The following is an 18,058-nucleotide window of genomic DNA, read 5'->3' on the forward strand; positions in this document are numbered from 1 at the left end:
AGGCACAAGATCGCGGTACAGCGGACTGGCGGCGGACCCCCACCTACTCCCCCAGAATTCACAGCATGGGAGGAGGAAGTCTTGCACATCCTGCATCCTGAGGGCCTCGCAGGAGTAGGCGGAGGAATGGACTCTGGTAAGTCAAATCTCCACTACTTCATTCCCCCCACCCCACCTGCATGCCAAATCATACCCCCACCCTCACCCCCACCCCCATCACACCAACTCCTTGCAAATGCTCACCATCACAACCCACCCATCCCAAAACCTAGCCCTGCATGCGTCCCCAAAGCATGGACACCCATCACCAAAGCATGCCCACTGCACACACCCATCACCCCCACAAGCCACCGTCACAAAAGCCCCCACAAGGGAATGCCAGCACTGGGGTACACGTCCACCCACCCATTACACGAAATGCCACACACAGAAGCAATAACCATACTCTTATACCCCTGCAGGACCCGAATGCCACCACACCGCCACGGAGGGTCCAGAGATGTCCATCCCACCCCAGAAGAGGCCCCCAGTGATGACAGCAGCTCTGTCTCCCTGGACCCAGATGACCAGCCCGGCCCATCGGGGACCTCGGGACAGTCGGTTCCCCACAGACAGCCACAGGCTACACCAGACCTAACCCCCTCTGGGAACACCAGCACAGCTCCCACCCAGCAGGCCCATACCTCTGTCTCCAGGACACGTCAATCAGCGGTGTGTCCATCACTACAGGGCACCCAGGTTGACCCACCACCCCAACAACAACAGGGACCTGGGGGCAGTGGTAGTGGGCACACCGTCCAGGGGACAGAGACCCAGGGAAACAGGGGAACTGGGAGGGCTGCTGTGCGACAGGGGGGGACAGGCCCAGGGAACCGACTCTCCAAGAGGCCCTCTCCTCCATCATGGGAGCAAACCACCACTCCCAGGAGACAATGGCTACGGTACTGGCCAGGTTCCAGGAGATCCAAGTACTGCAGGAGGAACAGTACATGGGGTTCAGAGAGGAACTGAGGAACATTAGTTCCGCAATGGGGACCATCGTCGTGGCCCTTAACCAGATAGTCACCACATTGCAGGACCATGTGGCACCACAAAGGGCCCCTGTCACTAGCCTGGACCAGGAACAGCCTACCACCTCCGCCGGCGCTAGTGGACAGGAGGCCCCCACACAACGACAGGCCACCAGAACACCACCTCCTGCAGAAGAAGAACCACCCCGCAAGCGGCACCTGAGATCTCACAAGAAGACAGAGTAGGATGCCAAGACCCCCGCCAGCAAAGGATACCCCCTGATGTCATCCCACTGTCCCACATTGTCACCCTGTCCAACCTTGAACTGCCCCTGCTTCATCCTTCCACAGGCATATGGACAATGCACCTGTGAGACTGAAAACTGGACTCTGCCATGGACATTACTCCACCATCACCCATCACCGTTTTACAATCATGTTCCTAAATTTAGCACTTTAATAAAATCACTTATTGCACTTAAAAAATCTGGAGTCTGCTTGTATTTTGAACAAATGTATTAGACATAACGGTGCAATAATGTTCAGTCACATTGTGATGACAACATACCACTGTCACACAGCTGTAGTCCATGGGCAAACAAAGCAGAGGTCACGCAGTGGGGCCCACAGCTCTGAAAACGGAAGGGAAAGTCACAACTCAGTTAACAGGAACTGGGGGGAAACACAGACAGTAGAGAGGCAGGAGACTTTAAGTAAATGTAATATGGCGTGGTTGATTCGTACCTGTGTGCTACTGAAAATACTGTTGTATCACTGTGTCCCTGTTGTCTGTGTCGTCCCGTCGTCTTCCTCCTCTTCACTCTCCACAGGCTCCACAGCTGCTACAACACCACCATCTGGACCATCCTCCTGCAGGAAAGGCACCTGGCGTCGCAAAGCCAGGTTGTGAAGCATACAGCAGGCCACGATGATATGGCACACCTTCTTTGGTGAGTACATTAGGGATCCACCTGTCATATGCAGGCACCTAAACCTGGCCTTCAGGAGGCCGAAGGTTCTTTCTATAATCCTCCTAGTTCGCCCATGGGCCTCATTGTAGCGTTCCTCTGCCCTTGTCCTGGGATTCCTCACTGGGGTAAGTAGCCACGACAGGTTGGGGTAACCAGAGTCACCTATTAGCCACACACGGTGTCTCTGTAGCTGTTCCATCACATAAGGGATGCTGCTATTTCGCATGATGTACGCGTCATGCACTGACCCAGGGAACTTGGCATTTACATGGGAGATGTACTGGTCAGCCAAACAGACCACCTGGACATTCATCGAATGATAACTTTTTCTGTTCCTGTACACCTGCTCACTTTCACTGGGGGGAACCAAAGCCACATGAGTCCCATCAATGGCACCAATGATGTTGGGGATATGTCCAAGGGCATAGAAATCACCCTTCACTGTAGCCAAATCGCCCACCTCAGGGAAAACAATGTAGCTCCGCATGTATTTCATCAGGGCAGACAACACTCTGGACTAAACCTTTGAAAACATAGGCTGAGACATCCCTGATGATATGGCCACTGTTGTTTGGAATGATCCACTTGCCAAAAAATGGAGTACTGACAGAACCTGCACCAGAGGGGGAATCCCTGTGGGTTGGCGAATGGGGGCCATCAGGTCTGGCTCCAGCTGGGCACACAGTTCCTGTATAGTGGCTCTGTCAAGCCTGTATGTCAGTATGACATGTCTTTCTTCCATTGTCGACAGGTCCACCAGTGGTCTATACACGGGAGGATTCCTCCATCTCCTCGCAAGTCCCAGCGGACGGTGCCTAGGAAGGACAACATGGAGCACAGAGTCAAGCAACCCACAGGTACGTAACCAAAGCTTGCACAGTACACGATTCGCTATGCATTGAATGGCTTGTATGATTGGCAATGCAAGGCCTAGGCCTGTGTGACGCAGTAGAAATTAAGCCATGTGGTCCCTTGAAAAGGCGGCTGCCTGACTTGTGAAGTGTGACAAAGGGATGTGAGGTCAATGCGCTGGCGTGGCACACCGTGGCGGTAGGTGGTCGAAGACCGCGGCGCAAAGTAGCATTGGTTAACATTGAACCCTATGGGTCTCAGGAGCCAATGACGATGTGCGCCGGCGGACGCGGTACACACCACCGCGGCCGTGACCGCCATTTTCTATCTGCTTAATCACTCGAGACCTGATCATCCACAGTAGAGGACCTATACTGCAAGTGCTGCTGTGACCTCGGTCTGGAAGAGACAATGGCTGCTGCGACTGGGGAAAGGGCCCCTGCCTTCACATCTGAGGAATTGGAGAAACTTGTTGATGGGGTCCTCCCCCAGTATGCGCTACTCTACGGTCCTCCAGACCAACAGGTAAGTACACAGGGAGCACGTTGTATGGCCTATGCCTGTGTTGAGTGGAGTGGATGTGAGATGGTGGGGAGGGGAGCGAATGAGGAATGCAACACACAACAGATGGGAGCATGTGCCACATGGCAAGGTTGGGGAGGGGGGGCCACTCACATCGACCATGCAGAAAAGTGATGATATTTCTTTTCCCACCCTGTACATGTCACATAGGTCAGCGCCCATCAGAAGATCGACAATTGGCGTGCCATCGCCAAGGACGTCCGGGCCCTGGGGGTCCACAACAGACGGGGCACCCACTGCCGCAAGAGGTGGGAGGACATCTGCTACGGGAGCAGAAAGACCTCCGAGGCTCTGCTGGGGATGGCCTCCCAACCTAGGAGGGGTGCCACACGGCAATTGACCCCCCTGATGTCCCGGATCCTGGTGGTGGCCTACCCCGATTTGGATGGGCGCGTGAGGACATCACAGCAGACACAAGGGGGTGAGTCTCAGCACATTCTGCTATATCAGCGCACAGTGGAGGTGTCTGGGTGGTGGAGGAGGGCTGTGGCTATCTCTAGGCCAGGGCGGTTTCTGTAGGCTAGGCCCCTCCGTTAGGCATGGCCCTGTGCCCCCGCCCCCCACCTCTGTAGGGTGCTAAGTACAGCTATCCATGGCCCGGGCTCACCTATGTGTGCAGTTGTCCTCCATAGACTTGTAGGCCAAGTCACAATAATTGAGTAGTGTACCCGAGTGCGCGGCGTAGTGCAGGGGGCTTCTGTGTCTGTCCTCTCCGCCAACGGTGCAGCCAATGCATGCACTCAACATGTCTTTCTTTCTTCTCCCCCCCTTTTTTTTGGTTTTCCTGTTCATGTGTGCATCAGCATCATCAGGCGGAGAAGTGGCATCGGCGCACGAGGGAGCTGCATCTCACATGGCCCCGGAGGGCCCTGCAACCGACTCCGAGTTCACCAGTGAGACGGAGGGCGAGGGGAGCACCACAACGGGGACCCGTGGAGACATCAGCGACACCGACACGTCCTCGGAAGGGAGCTCCCTTGTGGTGGCGGCCACATCCGTGCCCACCGCAACAACAGGTACAGCCGCCACCCAGCGCACCAGCTCCGCCCTCCCAGCAGCCCCTCAGCATTCGCCCCGTGCCCGCTCGGCCAGGAAGCCGGGCATCTCCTTCGCCCCAGGCACCTCAGGCCCTGCCCCAGTTACCCCTGCTGCCCTCAGTGCGGAGATCATTGACCTCCTCCAGACGCTCATTGTTGGACAGTCTACCCTTTTGAATGCCATCCAGGGGGTGGAAAGGGAGGTGCATCGGAGCAATGCATACCTGGAGGGCATTCATTCAGGTCAGGCTGCCCATCAGCGATCGTTCAATGCTCTGGCATCAGCACTGACGGCAGCCATTGTCCCTGTCTCCAGCCTCCCTCCTCCAACTCCCTCCACCCAGTCCCACTCCCCTGTTCCTCTGCCTATCCCAGACACACCTACAGACCAGCCTGTACACACATCAACACCCAAGGGCAGCTCATCCAGACATAAGCACCACAGATCACACAAGCATTCACACAAACAACATCCACATGCAGACATGCCAACAGCCACTGCCTCCTCTGTGTCCCCCTCCTCCTCGTCTCCCTCCTCCCTCCCTGTGACGTCTCCACTCACACATGCATGCACAACATCATCAGCCACTACGTCCATCACCAGCACACCCACCAGAACACTCCGCACACGTGCAGTCACCACCCCCACTGCCATTTACACGTCCCCTGTGTCCTCTCCCAGTGTGTCTGTCACCCCCTCTTCCAAACCACACAAACGCAGGCAGCCACCCACCCAACAGCCATCCACCTCACGACAGCCTCCGTCACAAGCACCTGCACCCAAAGACAGCACACTTGACTCTCCTACAACCACATCCTCTTCCTCCACTCCCATACCCACTGCACCTACCCTTCCCATTGCTCCTAAAAAGTTTTTCCTCTCCAAAATTAACCTCTTTGCATCACCTGACCCACCCCCTCCATCTCGTAAGAGTCCAAACGGCACCTCAGCCACCACAAGCCCTGCACCTACTAGGACCATAGTTCAGGGCTATTGGAGTCCACCAGATCCTAGGGCCGGAACATCGGCCAGCAGCAATGGGACAGCCAGCCCACCCCCTGGGAAAAGAACCAAAAAAGGGAAGGGCCGGCGCGACAGGCCTGAGACGGCTGCCCCCAAGGACACTACCCTTGCACCATCACCTGGCACATCCACAAAGGGAGGCAAGGGCCCCAGAGATTCGGCGAAGGAGGGCAAGGGCAGCAGGGCGGACAAGTCCGGCAGCAGGCGAGCTGCCCAGGAGGGCCCCACCAGCCCCATTTCGGGTGTGACGGAGGACACCCATGGGCCCAGGACTCCAGCACAGGAGGGCCCCGCTAGAGAAAGGTCGGATGGTGACTGAGTGGGAATTATTGGCCAGATCTGGTTCCCTAGGAACACAAGACAAGCACCGCTGAACAGGGCCCCGCCGTGACAAGCACCGCTGAACAGGGCCCGCCGTGACATGCACCGCTGAACAGGGCCCCGCCGTGACAAGCACCGCTGAACAGGGCCCCGCCAAGACAAGCACCGCTGAACAGGGCCCCGCCGTGACAAGCACCGCTGAACAGGGCCCGCCGTGACAAGCACCGCTGAACAGGGCCCGCCGTGACAAGCACCGCTGAACAGGGCCCCGCCAAGACAAGCACCGATGAACAGGGCCCCGCCGTGACAAGCACCGCTCCGCTGGGCCCTTCCTGTCAAGCACCGCTCCGCTGGGCCCTTCCTGTCAAGCACCGCTCCGCTGGGCCCTTCATCTCAAGCACTGCTCCGCTGGGCCCTTCCTGTCAAGCACCGCTCCGCTGGGCCCTTCCTGTCAAGCACCGCTCCGCTGGGTCCTTCCTGTCAAGCACCGCTCCGCTGGGCCCTTCATCTCAAGCACCGCTCCGCTGGGCCCTTCATCTCAAGCACCGCTCCGCTGGGCCCTTCATCTCAAGCACCGCTCCGCTGGGCCCTTCATCTCAAGCACCGCTCCGCTGGGCCCTTCCTGTCAAGCACCGCTCCGCTGGGTCCTTCCTGTCAAGCACCGCTCCGCTGGGCCCTTCATCTCAAGCACCGCTCCGCTGGGCCCTTCATCTCAAGCACCGCTCCGCTGGGCCCTTCCTGTCAAGCACCGCTCCGCTGGGCCCTTCCTGTCAAGCACCGCTCCGATGGGCCCTTCATCTCAAGCACCGCTCCGCTGGGCCCTTCATCTCAAGCATCGCTCCGCTGGGCACCGCCGTCTCTGAACTGCTCCGCTGGGCCCTTCATCTCAAGCACCGCTCCGCTGGGCCCTTCCTGTCAAGCACTGCTCCGCTGGGCCCTTCATCTCAAGCACCGCTCCGCTGGGCCCTTTCTGTCAAGCACCGCTCCGCTGGGCCATTCATCTCAAGCACCGCTGGCCCATTGGCAGGGTCGGATCTGTCGGGCAGGGCTTCACGAAGCACTCTGCCCAACATGCCTCCTCCATAACCAGTGGAGTCTGTAATCCACCTGATGGACTGTGGCTTTGCACTTCCCATGATGTGACAGTGGGCAATCCACCCACTGTATAGACTTGAGAGACTGTGGCTTTGCACTCCCCAGGATGGTACAGTGGGCAATCCACCCACTGTAGAGACTTGAGAGACTGTGGCTTTGCACTCCCCAGGATGGTACAGTGGGCATGGAGGCCCCTCGTGGATCTGGCGTCGTGGACTCATGTGGCTGAGGTGCCCCCCCTTCCCTTCCCCCTGAGGTGCCTGTAGTTTTATTATCTGATGCCCCAGCAGTGTTCTCTCCAATGGAATCGGGTCTCGTGTGTGGGCTTTGCCCATGTGTTTATGCACATTGGCCCACGAACAATGGAAGGTAGCCAATATGTGCCGGACTTTTGGGCTATGTATATATTGTTAATGTTGTAATATATTTTATTTAGATATTTCATATTTCACTTGACTTCAAATATGCTATAATATACTTCATTTTTAACGATCAATTTATTTTGTCTTTGCATTCTTCCGGGGGGTTTGGGGGGTGTCACTCTGACTTGTTGCTCTGCATTGGTGTGTAGGGATTTGGGGGGGGGGGGGTGTGGGTGTTTCGCGTATGTGTGTGCCCGTAACCGTTTCTTCTCCCCCCTCCCCGTGTCGAAGGTGCAGTACTCACCGTTGTCGTCTGCGCCGGCGTTCGTGCTCCTGGTAGAGGAGCAGGTAGACAATAGCTGGTAGGATGTTTAATTCGGGTTCCATGCTGTCCAGATTCCTCGTGGAGTGTATAGAGGTGAGCATTTTCCCGTTCGTAGTCTGTTTCCGCCGTGTTTTTATCGGCGGGGCTCCCGTCCCAGAAAAGGTGGCGGATTGGTGGGTCGTGATAGGGTGGGCGGTACATTGTCTGCCGCCTGTCTGTTGGCGGTGACCGCCGCTCTGTTTGTTTGTCCCGCCGTGGCGGTCGGAGTGTTAAAGTGGCGGGCTGTGTTGGCGGGTCCCGCCAGGGTCAGAATTCCATTTTTTTTACCGCCTGCCTGTTGGCGGGTTGGCCGCCGCTTTAACAACGACCGCCAGGGTTGGAATGACCCCCTTTCTTTCCTTTTTAAAGACTTAAGACACTTTATATAACTTTTCAGTGATTTCTCTACAAATTCACATTGCAACTTTATTCGTTTTGACCTACAATTATCCTGATAAATATTATATATTTTTCTAAACACTGTGTGGTGTATTTTTGTGGTGTTATATTATGGTATTATATGATTTATTGCACAAATGCTTTACACATTGCCTTCTAAGTTAAGCCTGACTGCTCGTGCCAAGCTACCAGAGGGTGGGCACAGGCTGCTTTTGGATTGTGTGTGACTTACCCTGACTAGAGTGAGGGTTCTTGCTTGGACAGAGGGCAATCTGACTGCCAACCAAAAACCCCATTTCTAACATTGGAGGCAGCGGTGGGATTACCAGATGTCCCGGGTCTGGTATTGACTCTGGGTTGGATGGCCAGGTTCAGAGGTTAAACTCTGACCTGGTGGGGGTAGGTGTGCCCCCCAGAAAGTCCTGGTTTGCCGGGCAGTGATCCAGTCTGAGGGTACAGACCCTGGGCTGGAAGGCCAGGTTCAGGGTGTGTCCCCGGACCTGGAGGGAGGGGCTACTGATAACAGTGCCCCTACCATGTTGTCTTCTGAGGAGGCCACTCCTAGTTGGAGGGTGCTGGACCCCAGAAGGGAGGGCAGGGGGAGGGAAGCCTCACCCCGGGCCCTAGTCCAACCTGAAGGTACAGACCCCAGGTTGGAGGGCCAGTTGCAGGTTAATAGCCCTGCACTGGTGGAGGAATGGTACAGGGCGACTTTTATAAGCACCGTGACCATCTTGGACTCTGGGGGTAGAGCTCCAGGAGGGAGGGTACCGAGCCCCAGAGGGCAGGACCAGGTTCAGGCTGTCATCCCTGACCTGGTGGAAGGGAGAGTGGTTAAATGGTGCCCAGCACCTGGGGCTACCGCCCCCCACTCTCCACAACCACAGTGGTGGGAGAGCTTTGAGAGGCCTGGGGCCTGGCTCTCATTCCTGGCAGCTGTCAGTAACCACTGTGGCTTGCTGTCCAGGTGGACAGAGTTATCCCTGGGGAGGGGACAAGTGTCACACCCCGAGGGTAGAATGGGCAACACCACTGTGTTAGTCCTGGTGGTACTATCCTGCTCCTGGGATACATCTGTGAGCAAAGTAAGGTTAGGTGCTGCACAAATGGGATCCGCAGGTAAGGAGAAAGGTTCCCCATGGATGGGCTTAGTGGGCCCTGAGAGTATGGACAGAGGGATCCAATTGGAGTCAGGAAGGCGAAGAACTGGAGCATGCCCCTGCTGTTCTGGGCCTGGGTCCTTGTTCTGTCGCCTCAAACAGGGAAGTACATCAGGATAGTGATTGTTCTCCCCTGGCTTTAGGCTGGTAGGGGTCATGTTGTACCTGGCTTTTTGACAGGGTCATCCCCAAACTTTTTGCCTCCTTCCTCCTATTTTTTCTGACCTGTTGTTGTTGGCTTTTGACCTCTGGGCACTTTACCACTGCCAACCAGTGCTAAAGTGCATATGCTCTCTGTGTAAATTGTACTATTGATTGGTTTATCCATGATTGGCTATTTAATTTACTTGCAAGTCCCTAGTAGAGTGCACTACATGTGCCTAGGGCATGTCGATTAAATGCTACTAGTGGGCCTGCAGCACTGGTTGTGCCACCCACTTCAGTAGCCCCTTAACCTTTTCTCAGGCCTGCCATTGCAAGGCCTGTGTGTGCAGTTTCACTGCCACTTCGACTTGGCATTTAAAGGTACTTGCCAAGCCAAGAACTCCCCTTTTTCCACATATAAGTCACCTCTAATGTGTGCCCTAGGTAACCCCTAGAGCAGGGTGCCGTGTGGGTAAAAGGCAGGACATGTACCTGTGTAGTTATATGTCCTGGTAGTGTAAAACTCCTAACTTCGTTTTTACACTACTGTGAGGCCTGCTCCCTTCATAGGCTAACATTGGGGCTGCCCTCATACATTGTTGAAGTGGCAGCTGCTGATCTGAAAGGAGCAGGAAGGTCATATTTAGTATGGCCAGAATGGTAATACAAAATCCTGCTGACTGGTGAAGTCGGATTTATTATTACTATTCTAGAAATGCCACTTTTAGAAAGTGAGCATTTCTTTGCACTTAAATCTTTCTGTGCCCTTCAATCCACGTCTGGCTAGGTTTAGTTGACAGCTCCTTGTGCATTCACTCAGACACACCCCAAACACAGGGTACTCAGCCTCACTTGCATACATCTGCATTTTGAATGGGTCTTCCTGGGCTGGGAGGGTGGAGGGCCTGCCCTCACACAAAGGACTGCCACACCCCCTACTGGGACTCTGGCAGACAGGATTGAACTGAAAGGGGGCTTGGTGCATTTCTTAGACACTCTTTGAAGTCACCCCCACTTCAAAGGCACAACTTAGTATAAAACAGGGCCTCTGCCCTACCTCATCAGACACTTGCTGAAGAAGAAACCTGAACCAGAAACTACATCCTGCCAAGAAGAACTGCCTGGCCGCTCAAAGGACTCACCTGTCTGCTTTCTACAAAGGACTGATGCCTTGCTGTTGGCCTGCTGCCTTGCTGAACTCTTCTCTGGCTGTGAAAGTGCTCTCCAAGGGCTTGGATAGAGCTTGCCTCCTGTTCCCTGAAGTCTCAGGACCAAAAAGACTTCTCTTTTTCACTTGGACGCTCCGTGCGCCGAAATTTTCGACGCACAGCTTGTTCCGCGGCGAGAAAAACGCCGCACACCGACGCTGAACGACGCGACGCCTTCGGGACGACCGGAACTTCGACGCACGGCTTCGCAAGGACAACACCGCCCGACCTCCAGAGGAGAAATCGACGCGACGCCTACCGTGAGATCGAAATTTCGACGCGCAGCCCCGCAGATCGACACGCAGCTGGAAAACAAGCAGGAAAATTCCCGCACAGACCCGGGACATTTGGTAATCCCCGCGATCCACAGAAAGAGACTGTCCGCGCGCCGGAAAACGACGCACGACTTCCCCGCATGAAAAATAACGACGCAAGTCCGTGTGTGCTGGGGAGAAATCGACACACACACCCTTTTCCCACGTATCTCTTCTTCTGTGGCCCTCTGAGGAGATTTTCCACTCCAAACCAGGTACTTTGTGCTTGAAAGAGACTTTGGCCCTCATTCTAAGTCTGGCGGGCGGCAGAGGCCGCCCGCCAGACTTCCCCCCTCCAAAATACCGCTCCGCGGTCCAGAGACCGCGGAGGGTATTCCAAGTTTTCCCCTGGGCTGGCGGGCGGCCGCCAAAAGGCCGCCCGCCAGCCCAGGGGAAAACAACCTTCCCACGATGAAGCCGGCTCGTAATCGAGCCGGCGGAGTGGGAAGGTGCGACGGGTGCTACTGCACCCGTCGCGTATTTCACTGTCTGCTATGCAGACAGTGAAATACTAGCGGGGCCCTCTTACGGGGGCCCCTGCAGTGCCCATGCCATTGGCATGGGCACTGCAGGGGCCCCCAGGGGCCCCGCGACACCCCCTACCGCCATCCTGTTCCTGGCAGGCGAACCGCCAGGAACAGGATGGCGGTAGGGGGTGTCAGAATCCCCAAGGCGGCGCAGCATGCTGCGCCGCCTTGGAGGATTCATTTGGGCAGCGGGAAACTGGCGGGAGACCGCCAGTTGTCCCGGTCCGACCGCGGCGTTACCGCCGCGGTCGGAATGCCCAAGGGAGCACCGCCGGCCTGTCGGCGGTGCTCCCGCCCCCGTTGACCCTGGCGGTTCTGTACCGCCAGGGTCATAATGAGGCCCTTTGTTTGCTTTTTAAAGACTTAAGACACTTTATATCACTTTTCAGTGATATCTCTACAAATTCACATTGCAACTTTATTTGTTTTGACCTACAATTATCCTGATAAATATTATATATTTTTCTAACCACTGTGTGGTGTATTTTTGTGGTGTTATATTATGGTATTGTATGATTTATTGCACAAATGCTTTACACATTGCCTTCTAAGTTAAGCCTGACTGCTCGTGCCAAGCTACCAGAGAGTGGGCACAGGCTGATTTTGGATTGTGAGTGACTTACCCTGACTAGAGTGAGGGTTCTTGCTTGGACAGAGGGCAATCTTACTGCCAACCAAAAAACCCCATTTCTAACAATAATGCTTGCACTGAATTGTAGGAAGTGGTTAAAGTGAGCAAGCACAACCTTGTCTAGGGATTTCCCCCCAGGGATACATTTGATAAGAATAGGTTGAGATAGTGCATTTTTAAGCATTTTTCACATAAAGTGGCTAACGTGTCATAGGCTGTAAGGGAAATATTAAAATCCTTTCAAATTGTGCCAAGCCAATGAAATGTGATGTTCCATAGGAATTGAAAACATTTTTAAAAAATGTATTATGGGATCCCCCCATAATTAAAAAATGACCACCATTGTTCCAGGGCCAACATTTTGTCATGGGTGCCCCCATATACCATGAGTGCTCCCTTACATACAAAAATGACATAAAATATGTCTATGCCAGATTTTTGCTGCTCATGCCGCCCATACACCATAGGTGACACATGCTAAACATTACCTCAGAATCTCAGGGCCAGCATTTTGTCCTGGATGCCACCTTCCTGTGTATCAGATTGATTACCTTTATGCCAATAACTACCCTCAGTATTTTAGTACCATCGTTTTGCCACTGGTGTCCTCATGCCAAGAACTTCCTCAAATATGCCAGTATTTTTTCACAGGATACCTATCTGCTATGAATTACCCTTAAGATGCCAGTACCAGTATTTTACAATTAGTATCATGTATGCCAAGGATTACCCTCTGTGTAGCAGTGCCAGCATTTTGTCATAGATGTCTGTCACTCTAAAAATTGTCGCAAGTACACCAGCACCAGTATTTTTCCCTGGCTGCACCTATAAGACAACAATTACCTTCAGTATGCCAGAGTTTGCACAATATGCCAGAGTTTGCACAAACACAGAAGCATCACGTAACATGCTAACATAAACACACTCTCACCTACAAGCAAGAAGACAATATACATTTAAAACCATGTTCACCTACCATAACTGTCACCAAAGATCCTGTTCCAGGTACGTGTCCTACCTTTCCTATTAAACTAATAGTGAATTCACTATTAGTATAATGAAAATGAATAGAAAATAAGGCCTGCCACCTTTGAGGTCAGGGTTCGCTAAGGTAGTGCCAGGGGGTTGCAAGGGGCAAGTCAGGAATCGCATCGACTACCCCTAGCAACCCCTGAATGTAGTACATAGATTAATTGAAACCGCAAAAAAAGCCTAAAACAGATTGGGGTTGCTTTTGTCCTCCTGAGCAGATTGGACCTGACCTGACAGTCGACTAATGTAGCAGGCCAATGACTGACTTCCAGAAGGTCGGCGCCTGTCTGGGGGGCACAGTGAGCAAAACAAATGATGAACTGGAAGGCAGCCCGAGTAACTACCAGTGGGTGAAATTAATTCAAGCTTTCCATCAATCGCTCATTTCTTTTTTTTTGTTTTTGTGTGTTAGCAAATAAGCATAAGCAGGATGAAAAAGACTTACCAAATACCCTCTTTGTTATCTTACCTGGCATGCACCAGAATGGCAGCATTTATTGGCTGTCTTCTGGCATACCCATTCGATATGCATCTTAATTCAAATTTCTGGTACACGTCCATAGTTTATTATTGTTTGGGCTGAATAGTAGAGGTTGTGTATTGTGAAGTGGTATTTACTTTTGTAAAGAGCTAAACATAATATTTTTGGATATAAACTCAATGACTTACTTATTTCTTCAAATATGCATTTGGATTTTGCTTCCCAATATTTTATCATATTGCACTGGGCTGTCAGTGTATCCGTCAGGCTGCAACGACTCGTCGGAGATGCTTTGTATAAAGTATTCCCACTCAACCTGGGATGGTGAAAGAGTCCCATCTTTTCCGCTGCTATACAGAAGGCGTTTGTGTGCTGTGATCACCAGGAGACTGGCCTCAGTGTCATATTCTTTGGTGGTGGCTGGACCGTGGTTGGAGTGTCCTGGATCTCGATGAACATTGGTGTGTCTTGGAGTTACACACTGATTTCCCTCAAATGCACTGCCTAGCCCTAGTCTAGCAAAATGATACAAAGGCTGGTTTTATCAGGTGGTATATGCTCTACCAGAACAACTAAGCAATGGCAATTTGGTTTTGTAGCTGGTGGTGATGGGGTGCAGTACTTTGCATGCAAAAGAATACTGGCCCCATTCAAAAAAGATTCTAGTACCAATGGTGACAGGTAGAAGCGCATATTGGTGTGGTTTTCGTGCATCTTGTAGCCTCTGACCATAACTGAGAAGCTACATGTAATTAGGCACTAGCTCCCACCAAGAGGTAGCCAATCCTAGGACACTTTTGAAACTACTGCTCCCTTGGTTAATGAAGACCATGGTGCTTTGATTCGTTATTTGCTGAGAAAAGAAGTCTGTATCACTTAGAGAAGACTTTCTCACATGTCATGGTAGTGTTAAAAAGTTTTTCAAGTTGACTTTTCTGAATGCTGCACACTTTCACCTTTGATCCTACCAAAAATGGATCTAACGCACACACATCTGAATTGAGAAGACCCAGATTAATTATTACTGGCAATTCTGCAGATCACACCAAGGTCCTCGTGATGACTCAACATTTATAAAAGGTGTGTCGTTTTTCGCAATAGTAATTATCGGGTGTGAGAAAGTTCCCACCCTGTTACGTTCAAGCAGTTTAATCTGCCGGAATTAAACGACACAAAAGTTCCCCTAATTACTGGTCATTGGGATTTTTTTTAATACGGCAACCATCAAAAAGTGCATGCTTTATCACCGAGATAAAACTAGGAATAGGTGCTATTTATTTCAACCATTAAATCCTGGATCAAGGGATGGTGGATTTTATCAAGTGCACTAAATACAGGCTACTACTCCGTGGCATTGTAATCAGACCTTAAGTACATATTTTTTTAAAGAAAAAATACTTTTTGATGAGAAGAAGAATACTATTACATACAAAAACGTGTTACATTCAGAAACACGGGTATTTTGAAACAAATCGTGTATATTAACAGAAGCGTAATTTCATCAGTGTGAGCAGTACACAGCAGGGCAGTGTTTGACAAACAAGGTAAGTGCAATAAAAAGTTAAATTAAATCATCATGCAGTTGAGGATCACTTGATTGTTTCAGTATTCGCCATTTATGGGATTATAAACAACGATGCTTATGAGTTACGTCATGCGATTATGGGTGCACAATTTCCCCTCCCTCAGCATTGCACTATTACTGCTGGCAGTCCCATGTGGCTTACAGCTAGTGCACAGAGGACTGCACATAGGCTGTACTTATTCATTCACATTTTCTGACTTTGTATTGTGCACGTGTTACTCCAAGATGATTGTGCTGATATTTGTTTCCAAAATTAGAACTGGCTGTACTCAAAGTGTTATGTGGATTTTTTTGTTATTGATTTAGCCATACCTACCTTCACGCAACCTTAAAGCGCTTTACAGAGAATGCTTCTATGCAAAGTAGGGCCTTCATAAAGATGAATATAGCGGGAGGGGCCCCACTAGACTCTATAAATGAAACTTGGACTTGAGAAGTTGTTAGACATATTTATAGAGTGCAGGGAAAAAGTGATTATTTACCAAAAGTTACAAGACCTGTCAAGTGCGAAAGGTCGTATTGGAAACATGGAGTTAAGGTCAACCAAGTAATAACTTGACTGTATAGTCTCCCTAGTATAAAGAGCACAGCTATAAATATTATGCTTGAAAGAACAAACACTTTTCATTACGTTTACATTTTTTCGAATTATTAAACTCTGAGCATCGATCTGGTTGTGTTTATATAAAACGAATCGAAACATAGCTAACATTTCTTCACTTTAATGGTGTAGCTTTGGATCTGGAAAATAATCTATCTATCTATCTATCTATCTATCTATCTATCTATCTATCTATCTATCCTTTTTTATGCATGCAACTATCTGTTGTCCAGCCATCATTAGGAAGATGTATCAATTTCATTGGGCCGTGTGTCCTGGAGTTTTATCTTTGAGGTAGAATTCAAAATATGGCAGACTCGGAACCAATTCTTTGCTATTCGGGTTTCCTGACTAATTTTATTAAGGGTCACGTGAAATACCCAGCTTCTCCATTTAAATGGGACATTTAGTGAGTAATTTCATGATGAACTGTAGCCATCGGCTTCCCCCTTGGATTTGTACTTTTTGGGCCTACAAAGGTGACCATTATCCATCTTCAAATAGTGAGGTTGCTGTGGAGTGGCAAATATATTTTCTAATTTTTAAAGTCGACACCTCCGTGGCCATGGAGATCACCTGAAGTTATCTCTGGATATAAAGAATACTCATCAGTTGACTACTCCAGATTCTAGGGAAGGTCTTTTAGGTCCCTATCGTGTGCCAGTGAACGAATTACATTGCCGGATCGAAGAGATTCCAACAGGAACACGTCACACACATTGAATCTCTGTTTTGCAACCAGAAGCACAAGTTTTATTCTCTGGAATGCCCAAACTGCTTTGCCAAACTGAATACAATAAAATACTCCTACAACAACTTCTCCAAGGTGAGCCTCAGGTAGATTAGGTGGCAACACAAAGCAGGTCTACCATTGTGGCAATAAAAAATGAGCAAATTCCTAAGTTGGTTGACCATAAAAGGCGACCGAGTAGGATTACAGGAAACATTACAGATTCTAGAGGGGGTAAGATCACAGACCACATGGGACTTGCCAAGGCATTTTCAGCCTTATATCTGGCCCTCTATGTAAAGGCAACCCAGCCCATCTCCTGAGGCAATGTACATCCAACCTGCTCATGCAGCATTGGATCATACTTCTTTAGAGGACACTCTCCTGATCACTCAATCAAGGCTCTTAGTCAGCCCCAGAGTGGTAAGACCCTTGGTCCTAACAGGTTCACTTCTGAACCCTTCAGAATCTATATTCTTGATTGTAGTTGTGATGATCTTGACTTGCATTGTAGCTGGACTGTTCCGATTGGGGCAGGACCACGGCTAATTTGCATATGGCTGGTCTCTGTCTGAAGTGTTATAGTAAGTAAAAACCATGGACAGGCTTGCGGCCCAAGTGATGCCAGTGGCTGAGACTTTTGCAAGCATTCCACTCCCCACTTGTGCATTTTTCTCTGTCCTTGAAATAAAGGCATCATTCCGGTGTGGCCAGTCAACAAGATCAAACACTTAAAGAAATGGATAAGACAACACATTCAAATATTAGCAATATCCTCCCATTCAGTCTTGGAAAGCATCAGGTCCCAGCAGATGAATGCAATGGCATATTGTTGCCAAACCAGTCCATTTTCAGCGGCACTGCTTTCATGGAGACTGATAGTGCACAGCAGTTGGTAGACTTCCACCAACCCTCACAACATATAGATTACCAACAATACAAATAGATAGGAGCAGAAGCAAAGCATCAGAACAAATTCAATCTGGACATGCACAGAAGGCCTCCATTAGGCATGGTGCCCTGTAAAAATGATTTTGAAACATTTACCATGTTATAAGATTGGACACCGCACAGACTCTGTTGCTGCTGCCTGGGGTGGGGCTACATCCTTTAGCATTCTGTATGAGTGGTGAGAGGAGGGACATGCAGAATACAGTGCTCAAAAGCGCTTCGCCTCTCCCGCAGCATGGGACTTTGCAGAGACTCTGTTGTTGCTGGTATGGGTCGGACTACATCCTCCAGCATTCCATGTGAGAGGTGAAGAGGGGGTGCATGCACAATACAGGCCTCAGAACCGCTTTGCCTCTCCCCCAGCATGGCACCCTGAACAGACTCTGTTGTTGCTGGCTGTGGTGGGACTACATCCCAAGCATTCCCTGTGAGCGGTGAGGAGGAGGTACACGCACAATCCAGCGCTCAAAAGTGCTTCTCCTCTTCCAAAGCCTGGCATGTGCGTGGAACGCACCTGGGTGCGTGCCCAGGGGATGACTGGCCCATCATGCCTGACAGTGCTTGGGCTGGGCCGCCCCCATTTCATCTGAGTCCTGCCATTTGTTTCCCATTTTGGAATTGGTAAGTGTTAGAAATGGGGTCTTTGGTTGGCAGTCAGGTTACCCCCTGTCCAATCA

Source organism: Pleurodeles waltl, chromosome 10 (assembly GCF_031143425.1).
Source record: "Pleurodeles waltl isolate 20211129_DDA chromosome 10, aPleWal1.hap1.20221129, whole genome shotgun sequence".
NCBI lineage: Eukaryota > Metazoa > Chordata > Amphibia > Caudata > Salamandridae > Pleurodeles > Pleurodeles waltl.